The sequence below is a fragment of the Mustelus asterias genome, chromosome 18 (genome assembly GCF_964213995.1).
Source record: "Mustelus asterias chromosome 18, sMusAst1.hap1.1, whole genome shotgun sequence".
Lineage (NCBI taxonomy): Eukaryota > Metazoa > Chordata > Chondrichthyes > Carcharhiniformes > Triakidae > Mustelus > Mustelus asterias.
The window spans coordinates 6,443,305-6,456,479 of record NC_135818.1 but is presented as its reverse complement, the minus strand read 5'-3'; the positions used below and the strand labels follow the sequence as shown (position 1 = coordinate 6,456,479).

At 45.8% G+C, this 13,175-nt stretch overlaps 1 long non-coding RNA gene across 1 annotated transcript; it reads left to right on the top strand.

The window, feature by feature from the left end:
* Positions 1-352: 352 nt before the first annotated feature.
* LOC144506800 (uncharacterized) lies at positions 353-12,969 on the top strand. Its single transcript, XR_013499963.1, has 3 exons — positions 353-477; positions 1,344-1,436; positions 12,301-12,969. It is a non-coding gene; the product is annotated as an uncharacterized LOC144506800 (long non-coding RNA).
* Positions 12,970-13,175: the final 206 nt, after the last annotated feature.

The following is a 13,175-nucleotide window of genomic DNA, read 5'->3' as shown; positions in this document are numbered from 1 at the left end:
TTCTGCTGATAGAGTAAACTTAGCCCACTCAATATCATACAGGAAGTTCTGCTCTCATGGTAAATGCAAACCAATGTGCAATGTTTAGTTAACGGTCTAGTTTCCTCATTTATACCCACAATGTACACTTAAATAGCAAGATAGTGACACTATCGCCCCATTTTACTTCTAATTCTTGGAACTGCATCTTCCAGTGTCAAAGTGATAGTGCATATTTATCTCCACATACAGCCATCTTCCTACTCTGGGAAAGGCAGCTAATTCCAGCTAATGTCACTAATTTCAATGGAGATGCTTGGTCTGATAGGAGAGCTGTACAACTTCGTACAATGAAGAATACACCCACAGGACCACCATGTGGCCACGTTCCAGCTGAACTCTTTGTGTTGTGTGGCTAACTGCTGTCTGCATGGACAGACACAAGAACAATGGATGCTGCTGAAATTAAATCCTTCCCAATGCTTCAGTGAGAACTGGGTAAGGAGTCTAACAACACCAGGTTAAAGTCCAACAGGTTTATTTGGTAGCAAACGCCACTAGCTTTCAGAGCGCTGCTCCTTCGTCGGGTGAGTGAGAGTTCTGTTCACAAACAGAGCATATAAAGACACAAACTCAATTTACAGAATAATGAATAATGATTGGAATGCGAGTCTTTACAGCTAATCAAGTCTTAAAGGTACAGACAATGCGAATGGAGAGAGCATTAGCACAGGTCAAAGAGATGTGTATTGTCTCCAGACAGAACAGCCAGTGAGACGTTGCAAGTCCAGGCAAGTTGTGGGAGTCCCAGTCCAACGCCGGCATCTCCACATCAGTGAGAACTACCATTGTTCAAAACACCAGTTACCATCTCTTGTATTTGGCAATCTATTTTTGCAGACTCGATGGGCCGAGTGGCCTCCTTCTGCACTGTAGGGATTCTATGATTCTTTTCACAACCGTACAGGACACATTATTAGAATCATAAAATCCCTACAGTGCAGAAGGAGCCATTCAGCCCATTGAGTCTACACTGACAACAATCCCACCCAGACCCTATCCCTGTAACCCCACATATTTACTCTACTAACCTACACATCTCGGGACACTAAGGGTCAGTTTAGCATAGCCAATGCATCTAACCTGCACATCTTTGGACTGTGGGAGGAAACCGGAGCACCCGGAGGAAATCCATGCAGTCACAGGGAGAATGTGCAAACTCTGCACAGATAGTCACCAGAGGCCGGAATTGAACCCGGGTCCGGGTACCTGAGTATTATCACTATCTTCAAGGATTAGGCAGTGCCACTCTCTAACTGGTGAATAGATACTGGATGAGATGATTTTTATTCTCTTTCTTTTAGGTCTGGATTCACGGCGTGTTTCCTCTGGCTGGGATCTGGGGATGAATTTTACCACAAGCTTTGGGACTATGACATGGAGTTTCCCCTGGATAAGTGAGTAGAATGCGAAGCTCAGCCGAGGGGAGAAGACCACCTCTCGGGAAGGCAAAGCCTCTCAGAGGTTTCATTCAGGCTATGGGGGCTGCTGATCCCTTGGTGGGGTGGGAAATCTATTTCCACTACCCCCTGGTCCCCTCGTCCGCTCCACAGCTCCATCAAAGAGGTCTCCCCGCAGTGAAGATGCTTACCTCTCCATGTGATGGATGCCACCCTTCCAAGTCCTTTTCCTGGAGGTCCCACTTGGCGGTAGCTAATATGGTCCTAAATTTTGCACATTGGCTGCCCACCTCGGGACCACCCACCACCTGCCTTTCTGACTCTCAGGGGGTCAATGAAACACAGTGGAAGCGATTTTCTCTTCCTTCGCTTGGGAGGGATCAAACCTTAGCACTGCTGTCTCACAGCACCAGGGACCCGGGTTCGATTCCAGCCTCTGGTCACTGTCTGTGTGGAGTCTGCACTTTCTCCCCGTGTCTGTGTGGGTTTGCTCCGGGTGCTCCAGTTTCCTCCCAAAGATGTGTGGGTTAGGCAGATTGGCCATGCTAAATTGACCCTAGTGGCAGGGGGATTTGCAGGGTAAATGAGCAGTGTGGGAATAGGGCGTGGGTGGGATTGTGGTCGGTACAGATTCGATGGGCCGAATGGCCTCCTTCTGTACTGTAGGGATTTTATGATTCTATGAACCCTCCTGTAATGAAACCTGGCAAATTTTTATTGCCCTTCATTGAAATGAAAACCCAGGTGAACCATATGAACAACTGGAAGAGAAAGGATCATTGATCTATCGAGTTCACCATCTACCACCCTGCCATTCGACAACTATAATGGAATCAATGACTAACCATAGCGACCAATCTCTATCCATTGGTCTACATCAGACCCAGATGTTGGATGAGGCAAAGCAGCAGCTGTCAGGAGCTTTATACATTCAAAGTCATTGGATGGGAAAGCTGGTCTCCCAGTTTACCAGTGCTAAAGGTTCCAGGATTTGACCCAGAGGCAGTGAATGGTGACATATTCCCAAATCAGGATGGTTTGTGGCCTGGAGGAGAACTTGCAAGTGGTGTTCCCAGGTATCCACTGCCCCTGTCTTTCTAGATGTTAGACATTGCGGGTTTGGAAGGTGCTGTCAAAGGAGCCTTGGTAAGTTGCTGCAGTGCATCTTGTAGATGTTAGACACTGCTGCCACTGTGCGTCAGTGGTGATGTGTGTGTGTGTGTGTGCATGCATGCACGTGTGTGCATGCGTGCGTGTGTGTGTATGTGTGTGTGTATGTGCGTGCGTGTGTGTGCATGCATGCGCATGTGCGTGTGTGCGCATGTGTGTTTATGTGCGTGTGTGTGTGCGTGTGTTTGTGCGTGTGTGTGTGGTGTGTGCATGTGTGTGTGTGAGTGTGTGAAGGGGAGATATTCTATTTTGATTCAGTTTGGTAACAGACTGCATAAACTGTACCTATCAATGTGCTACTTGATATGTCAAACATTACAAAAGGCTATAATGCCATCAATGTACAAGATGCAATCAGCCAGAGTTACCTGTGGATAGTTCATTGTGGATATTTCATGCTCACTGTGTGTCTGGGGCGGCACAGGGGCACAGTGGTGATCACTGCTGCCTGGGTTCGATTCCCGGCTTGGGTCACTGTCTGTGCGGAGTCTGCACATTCTCCCCGTGTCTGCATGAGTTTCCTCCGGGTGCTCCGGTTTCCTCCCACAGTCCGAAAGGCGTGCTGGTTAGGTGAATTGGCCGTGCTAAATTCTCCCTCAGTGTGCCTGGATAGGCGCCGGAGTGTGGCGACTCGGGATTTTCACAGTGTAGTGCTAATGTAAGCTACTTGTAACAGTAATAAATAAACTAAACTAATATTAGAATACATTATGGATTTTAACACAAGATAAATGTCAAAAATAATTTTTATGACTCCTTTGTCCAAAATGGAGACAGCAATGAGATAAATGTATGGCTATTTACTGACGAATCGATAACAATAGTATCCAATTCTTTCAAACTTTACACTGCTGCGTATAATTCTTACAGTGTTTTACTTTATAAAGGTGTGAGCTACTGTTCAGTGAGAGCACTCACTCACCTGAGTTTAAGTCGCATCCTGAAGCCTTCGGCACTTAATCTGAACTAACGCTCCAGCACTGAGATAGATCTCCATTGATAGAAGTGTTGTCTTTGATTTGATCTGATTTGATTTATTATTGTCACATGTATACAGTGAAAAGTATTGTTTCTTGCACGCTTTACAGACAAAGCATACCATTCATAGAGAAGGAAACGAGAGAGTGCAGAATGTAGTGTTACAACCATAGCTAGGGTGTAGAGAAAGATCAACTTAATGCAAGGTAAGTCCTTTCAAAAGTCTGACAGCAGCAGGGAAGAAGCTGTTCTTGAGTCGATTGGTACGTGACCTCAGACTTTTGTATCTTTTTCCCGACGGAAGAAGGTGGAAGAGAGAATGTCCGGGGTGCATGGGGTCCTTAATTATGCTGGCTGCTTTTCCAAGGCAGCGGGAAGTGTAGACAGTGTCAATGGATGGGAGGCTGGTTTGCGTGATGGATTGGGCTACATTCACAACCTTTTGTAGTTCCTTGCGGTCTTGGGCAGAGCAGGAGCCATACCAAGCTGTGATACAACCAGAAAGAATGCTTTCTATGGTGCATCTGTAAAAGTTGTGAAAGTCATAGCTGACATGCCAAATTTCCTTAGTCTTCTGAGAAAGTAGAGGCTTTGGTGGGCTTTCTTAACTATAGTGTCGGCACGGGGGGACCAGGACAGGTTGTTGGTGATCTGGACACCTAAAAACTTGAAGCTCTCGATCATTTCTACTTCGTCCCCATTGATGCAAAGAACAAAGAACAAGAACAGTACAGCACAGGAAACAGGCCCTTTGGCCCTCCAAGCCTGTGCCGCTCCTTGGTCCAACTAGACCAATCGTTTGTATCCCTCCATTCCCAGGCTGCTCATGCGACTATCCAGGTAAGTCTTAAACAATGTCAGCGTGTCTGCCTCCACCACCCTACTTGGCAGCGCATTCCAGGCCCCCACCACCCTCTGTGTAAAAAACATCCCTCTAATATTTGAGTTATACTTCGCCCCTCTCACGTTGAGCCCGTGAGTCCTCGTGATCATCACTTCTGATCTGGGAAAAAGCTTCCCACCGTTCACCCTATCTATCCCCTTCATAATTTTATACGCCTCTATTAGATTTCCCCTCATTCTCTGTCTTTCCAGGGAGAACAAGCCCAGTTTACCCAATCTCTCCTCATAGCTAAGACCCTCCATACCAGGCAACATCCTGGTAAACCTTCTCTGCACTCTCTCTAACGCCTCCACGTCCTTCTGGTAGTGCGGCGACCAGAACTGGACGCAGTACTCCAAATGTGGCCTAACCAGCGTTCTATACAGCTGCATCATCAGACTCCAGCTTTTATACTCTATACCCCGTCCTATAAAGGCAAGCATACCATATGCCTTCTTCACCACCTTCTCCACCCGTGTTGCCACCTTCAAGGATTTGTGGACTTGCACACCTAGGTCCCTCTGTGTTTCTATACTCTTGATGACTCTGCCATTTATTGTATAACTCCTCCCTACATTATTTCTTCCAAAATGCATCACTTCACATTCATCTGGATTAAATTCCATCTGCCACCTCTCCGCCCAATTTTCCAGCCTATCTATATCCTGCTGTATTGCCCGACAATGCTCATCGCTATCTGCAAGTCCAGCCATCAACGTGTCATCCGCAAACTTGCTGATAACACCAGTTACACCTTCTTCCAAATCATTTATATATATCACAAATAGCAGAGGTCCCAGTACAGAGCCCTGCGGAACACCACTGGTCACAGACCTCCAGCCGGAAAAAGACCCTTCGACTACTACCCTCTGTCTCCTATGGCCAAGCCAGTTCTCCACCCATCTAGCCACTTCTCCTTGTATCCCATGAGCCTTAACCTTCTTAACCAACCTGCCATGAGGGACTTTGTCAAATGCCTTACTGAAATCCATATAGACGACATCCACGGCCCTTCCTTCGTCAACCGTTTTTGTCACTTCCTCAAAAAACTCCACCAAATTTGTAAGGCGCGACCTCCCTCTTACAAAACCATGCTGTCTGTCACTAATGAGATTGTAGACAGGGGCATGTTCTCCTTTACGCTTCCTGAAGTCGATGACAATCTCCTTTGTTTTGTTGACATTGAGGGAGAGATTATTGTTGCCGCACCAGTTCACCAGATTCTCTATCTCATTCCTGTACTCTGTCTCGACATTGTTTCAGGTGAAATGTTAATTTGAGTTTCCCTCCGCCTTCAGGTGGTTGTATATGGCACTAGTTTGTAGAAGAGCGGAGGAGTTCTGCAAATGCCTGGAGCAATATGTAGCCTTCGTCAAAAATAGATTATCTGGCCATGATCTCATTTGTGTGTGTGGGAGATGCTGTACGTACATTGTCTGCTGCATCAAACCAAAAGACAGAAGTGACGTGTGTTGGAGCGTCTGGAGTTTTTGAGAGGTGCTGTTTATAATTATGAGTTTTTTTCTTAGACAAGTGTCATGAAATCCTGGAGAATGCACTTCCTGATCCTTTCGGAGCCTGGCTATTGTCAAGGAAGCCAGTGCAATAGGAAAATTCAACTCAGTTGTAGTTAAGGACTTAATTAAAAGTTAAAGTTAAGTTAAAGTGTATTTATTAGTCACAAGTAAGGTTTACATTAACACTGCAATGAAGTTACTGTGTAATTTCCCTAGTCGCCACACTACGGTGCCTGTTCAGGTCAATGCACCCTAACCAGCACATCTTTCAGACTGTGGGAGGAAACTGGAGCACCCGGAGGAAACCCACGCAGACACGGGGAGAATGTGCAGATTCCACACAGACAGTGACCCAAGCCAGGAATCGAACCCAGGCGCTGTGAAGCAGCATGGGGTGGCCTCAAAATAAGGGGGAGCAGATTTAGGACTGAGTTGAGGAGGAACTTCTTCACGCAAACGGTTGTGAATCTGTGGAATTCCCTGCCCAGTGAAGCACTTGAGGCTACCTCATTGAATGTTTTTAAGGCAAGGATAGAAAAATTTTTGAACAGTAAAGGAATTAAGGGTTATGGTGAGCGGGTGGGTAAGTGGAGTTGAGTCCATGAAAAGATCAGCCATGATCTTATTGAATGGCGGAGCAGGAGGGGCCAGATGGCCTACTCCTGCTCCTAGTTCTTATGTTCTTATAACCACTGTGCCACCATGCCATCCAATTCTGGCCATAGGAAATATTGGACAGCTTTTCCCACTTCTGTAATCCAGCCTTAATTCATTCAATTCCAAATTAGCCTTTCCTTTTCTCGGATGGTGCTCTGTCTGAAACCTGGGCAGTGCTATTAACCTCTCCTGTCAAAGTTATCCCATCAATTTGTATTTTCAGTAACTCCAGTCATTTTAACCACACGGACCTGAATTTCTGTAAAGACAGAGGGGGTCTTCAGCTCAGTCGGAAACTTTCTTCCCTAGCTGTCAGTATCCAGAAACTGTTGCACATTAATGAACAATGAAACTTGCAGCAGAAAGTTAGGGCTGATATTTCAGAAAGAATAATACAGCGCAGGTACAGGCCCTTTGGCCCATCTAACCTGTGCCGATATGCAGTCCCTATCCCTTGGTTCACCTCCTGTTCATGTGTCTATCAAGATACGCCTTGAATGTTGCTAATGTGCCTGTTTCCACCACCTCTACTGGCAGTGCGTTCCAGGCACCCATCACTCTCTGTGTGAAAAACTTTCCCTGCACATCTCCCCTAAACTTTCCCCCCTCACATTGAACATGTGCCCTCTTCTAGTTGACTTTTCCACCCTGGGGAAAAAGCCTCTGCCCATCCACCTTGTCTATGCCGCTCATAATTTTGTAGACCTCTATCAGGTCTTTCCTCAGCCTCCGTTTTTCCAGTGAAAACAATCCGAGTTTATCCAACCTCTCCTCATACCTAAAACCCTCCAGACCGGGCAACGTCCTGTAAACCTTCTGATGCGCGATTAATTCACTCGGGAGGCTGGATCGTACCCGGGAAATAAAGGCTTTTATTAGCAACAAGAATGGAGCATACTGCTTAACAATACAATCCCAGACTAAAGGGTCACGAGGCAGTGCAGTGACCTTTATACTCCTATAGGTAGGCGGAGCCAACCGGAGTGTACCACAGAACAATACCAACAGGTGGAACACCCCAACCCTAACCCCAACAGTAATAAGAGTAACATATGTACAAGTACCCATAGTGATAACCATCTATGGTTCAGTACCCATCGTGGTAACCACCTATGGTTCACCACACCTTCTTTGCACCCTCTCCAAAGCATCCACGTCTTTCTGGTAGTGTGGCAACCAGAACTGCACGTAACAATGTAAGAACGCTTCACAAGAATAATGCCTCTGCAATGCTACTCAACATTGGAGTCCTAGAAAGAGAACAATTAAAACTGTAGAGTTCCATTCCCATGTGTAGTAAATAATTCCTTAATGTTTTTAAATTTAACAGTTGACTTTCTTTTTAACCTTTCCTTTCTGGGCGGCAATGGTTAGCATGGCACCAGGAACCCAGGTTCGATACCTGACTTGGGTGAAGTCTGTGCGAAGTTTGCACGTTCTCCCCGTGTCTGCGTGGGTTTCCTCCGGGTGCTCCGGTTTCCTCCCACAGCCCAAAGATGTGAAGGTTAGGTGATTGGCCATGCTAAACTGCCCCTTACTGTTAGGGGGATGAGTAGGGTAAATACATGGGGTTAAGGGGATAGGGCCTGGGTGGGATTGTTGTCGGTACATATTCGATGGGCTGAATGGCCTCCTTCTGCACTGTTGGGATTCAATGATTCTCTTTCTTTCTCTCCCTCTCAATCCAATGTTTTGTTCCCTCTGTTTCTCTTTCTGTAATTAATCTGAATCAACAGCAGCTGGTTTGATTCCCCATCATTCCTCTTGTACTTTCTCTAATCTAATTGCTTAAGGAGACCCCGTCACTTCCCAAGCTCCCACATGTCCTGTTGTTCTTGCTTTGCTGCTCTCAACTCTCAGCTCCACATTGAATTGGAGACATTTTTGGGGCTGAAGGATGGGGAGTGAAAATCCTACTTGGCGGCACACTATAAGACACCCCACTACACCAAATCCTGTCCCACGTATGTTGTTGAAGTTTTTGTTTATTCATTTGTGGGACATGGGCGTCTCTGGCTGGCCAGCATTTATTGCCCATCCCTAATAGCCTGAGGGCAGTTGAGAGTCAACCACATTGCTGTGGCTCTGGAGTCACATGTAGACCAGACCAGGTAAGGGCGGCAGATTTCCTTCCCTAAAGGACATTAGTGAACCAGATGGGTTTTTCCAACAATTGTTTCATGGTCATCAGTAGATTCTTAATTCCAGATATTTTTTATTGAATTCAAATTCCACCATCTGCCGTGGTGGGATTCGAACCCAGGTCCCCAGAACATTAGTTGGGTTTTTGGATTAATAGTCTAGTGATAATTCCATTTGGCCATCGTCTCCCCTTGAGATTAAGGCAATTGTGAAAATTGTTTTGAACTGTGTGGTTGTCCTTTAGCTTCAGAGCAGCTCTTTTCTCACGTGGATGTGAATGCACTTTACCAATCATGGACCAGTATTGAGATGTCATTCATCTACCAGTCAGAGTGTGCAATAAGACAAAAGAAATTTTGTTCAGAACAGTTTATAAAATAGTTAAACTATTTAATGTTAAATCACAGATACCTATTGTGGTGAACCATAGATGGTTACCACTATGGGTACTGAACCATAGATGGTTAGCACTATGGGTACTTGTACATATGTTACTATTGTCACTGTTGGGGTTAGGGTTGGGGTGTTCCACCTGTTGGTATTGTTCTGTGGTACACTCCGGTTGGCTCCGCCTACCTGTAGGAGTATAAAGGTCACTGCACTGCCGGGTGACCCTTTAGTCTGGGATTGTATTGTTATATAGTATGTTCCATTCTTGTTACTAATAAAAGCCTTTATTTCCCGGGTACGATCCAGCCTCCCGAGTGATTTAATCGCGCATCACCTATCACTGTTTTATACTCAGCTGGATCCTGAACCTGTCCAATGTTGGATAGTCTCAAACTCATCGATGCTCTGATTCTGTGGATCTAGTATGACTTAGAATTATAGAGGATTGGAGCACAGAAACAGGCCCTTCGGCCCAACTTGTCCATGCAGACCATGGTGCCATCGTAGCTAGTACCAATTGCTCGCATTTGGTCTATATTCCTCTAATCCTTTCCCATCCACGTACCGATCGAAACACTTTTTAAATGTTGCTATTCTAACTGCCTCAACCACTGTCTGGCAGCTCATTTCATACACGCACATCCTCTGCCCCTCAGGTCCCTTTTAAATCTTTCCCCATTCACCTTAAACTTATGCCCTCTAGTCTTCAATTTCCCTTCACTGGGAAAAAAGACTATGGGGGATCTGTAGGTTAGGTGGACTGGCCATGCTAAATCGTCCCTTACTGTCAGGGGGATTAGCAAGATAAATATCTGGGGTTACGGGAATATTGCCTGGGTGGGATTGTTTTTTTAAAGTTTAAAGTTTTTATTTATTAGTCGCAAGTAAGGCTTACATTAACACTGCAAAGAAGTTACAGTGAAGTTCCCCTCGTCGCCACACTCCGGCGCCTGTTCGGGCCAATGCACCTAACCAGCACATCTTTCAGAATGCGGGAGGAAACCCACGCAGACACGGGGAGAATGTGCAGACTCCGTACAGACAGTGACCCAAGCCGGGAATCGAACTTGGGTTCCTGACGCTATGAGGCAGCAGTGCTAACCACTGTGTGGTCAGTGCAGACTGGATGGGCTGAATGGCCTCCTTCTGCACTGTAGGGATTCTATGATTCCAAGGTCACCCCTCATTCTCCTCTGTTCTTAGGAATAAAGTCCTAGCCTGGCCAACCTGTCCCTATAACTCAGGCCCACTAATCCTGGCAACGTCCCGGTAAACCTTCTTTGCATTTAAGTAATGTCTTGCCATTTTGCCTTTTTATTCATTCTGTGACATAAGTCACTGCTCCAGAATTATATTCTCTGCGTTAGCCATTTTGAAGGCTGCATCATCAGCATTGTTCGCCTCCTGTGTAAGTATTTTTGGGTATAGAATTGGATGTGTCTGGTGACAGAAGTCTTTCATATCTTGGTGAAAGCTGCCACAAAGAAGACTTGATATCCATTTCTGCACAGGGATTAATTGCCTGAAAATGAACTGTTAGTAAATGTATGAAATTCTCTGATGACGATTAATTGGCACATCAGCGTCAATTCAAGGAGGAGGGTGAAAAATAGGAGTCAGTGTTCCTTTATAACTTTGGAGTGTTGATATCAGTGAGGGCATTGATAACCCGACTGTGTCTGAATGGTGAGCTGGAATCTATTAACCAACTCTATATTTCATATTTCTAAGCTTCATTGTCACCACAGTTTTCTCAGTGATTTAAACCTCGGTCCTCTGTCCAGTTCCACGGATGTGGAATGTTACCCAGGTTTGGACCTTCTGAGGTTTTTCTCTGAAATGATCCCATTGTTTGGCTTCTGTGATCAAAGAGCATCAGTACAATGGTATCAAACAGAAATGCTCGTTGCTGTATGATGTACTTTAGGCAGGTGAGTCTGAAAGATTGTGGAACGATCTGCTATTCTGAGTACTTGTTCAGGCTTCTCAATAAACAATCCCTGTGAGAGACTTAGGATCATAGGAGGTAGGAACAGAAGTCAGCAAATTCAGCCCTTCGAGCCTGCTCCACAATACAATCAGATCATGGCTGATCTCTCCCTGGTCTCAAATCCACCTCCCCACCTGTTCCCCATATCCCCTTATCCCTTGTTTTATTAGAAATATATCTAACTCCTTCTTGAAACCATTCAATGACTCAGACTCCACCGCGCTATGGGGGCAGCAAGTTCCACTAATTCACCACCCTCTGCAAGCAGTAGTTCCTCGGCATGTGGCACAGTGGTTGGCACTGCTGCCTCACAGCACCAGGAACCCGGGTTCAATTCCGGCCTCGGGTCACTGTCTGTGTGGAGTTTCACGTTCTTCCCGTGTCTGCGTGGGTTTCCTCCGGGTGCTCCGGTTTCCACCCACAGTCCGAAGATATGCGGGTTAGGTTAATTGGCCACGCTAAATTGACCCTCGTGTCAGGGGATTAGCAGGGTAAACCTGTGGGATTACGGGGTTAAGGTCTGAGTGGGATTGTGGTTGGTGCAGACTCGATGGGCCAAATGGCCTCCTTCTGCACTGTAGGGATTCTATGATTCTAGTCTATGATTCATCTCAATTTTAAATCTACTGCTTCTCAACTTGCATTTACGTAGTGCCTCTCAGGACATCCCAAAGCACTTTACCTCCAATGAAGTACTTTTGAAGAGTATTCTTAATTTTTTAAGGTTTATTTATTCATTAGTGTCACAAGTAGGCTTACACTAACACTGAAATGAACCTACTGTGAAAATCCCCTAGTCGCCACACTCCGGCGCCTGTTCGGGTACACTGAGGGAGAATTTAGCACGGCCAATGCACCTAAATGGCACGTCTTTCGGACTGTGGGAGGAAACCAGAGCACCCGGAGGAAACTCATGCAGGCATGGAGAAAACGTGCAGAATCCACACAGATAGTGACCCAAGCTGGGAATCGAACCCGGGTCCCTGGCGCCTGAGGCAGCAGTGTTAACCACTGTGCTACCGTGCTGCCCAAAGAATAATACAACAGTTTGTGAGCAGTACGGTCCCACAAACAGTAGAATGATCAGGTGATCTGTGTTTTAATACTGTTGAATCTTTTCTGTTTATCTAACAGGTTAGAGGGGTCCTCAACCTAATATCTCATTTGAACGATATGGACTGCAGCCGTTCAAGAAGGCAGCTCACCACCACATTCCCGAGGGCAATCACGGATGGGCAATAAATACTGGGCCTAGCCAGCAAGGCCCACATCCCATGATTCAATTTTAAAAACAATTTCTAAAGTATCGGCTTAGGTATCGGCATGGAAAGCATTCTTTCTGGTTGTATCACAGCTTGGTATGGCTCCTGCTCTGCCCAAGACCACAAGGAACTACAAAGGGTCGTGAATGTAGCCCAATCCATCGCGCAAACCAGCCTCCCATCCATTGACTCTGTCTATACTTCCCGCTGCCTCAGCAAAGCAGCCAGCATAATTAAGGACCCCACGCACCCCGGACATTCTCTCTTCCACCTTCTTCCATCGGGAAAAAGATACAAAAGTCTGAGGTCACGAACCAACCGACTCAAGAACAGCTTCTTCCCTGCTGCTGTCAGACTTTTGAATGGACTTACCTTGCATTAAGTTGATCTTTCTCTACACCCTAGCTATGACTGTAACACTACATTCTGCACTCTCTCGTTCCCTAGTCTATGAATGGTATGCTGTGTCTGTATAGCGCGCAAGAAACAATACTTTTCACTGTGTGTTAATACATGTGACAATAATAAATCAAATCAAATCAAAAAAGGTTTTAGGCTCATGTCTCTGTAGTTGGTCTGAATCAATAAGCATCTGTCTCAGGAATGAGAGAACGACTGACTGAGTCATCGTTGGACAATGAAGTTCATCATTCTACCATCTTTGTATGGCTAAATTGTTACAGCCCAAAAGGAGGCCATTCAGCCCATCACATTTGCACTGGTTATCTGAACATGCAGTTCACTTAG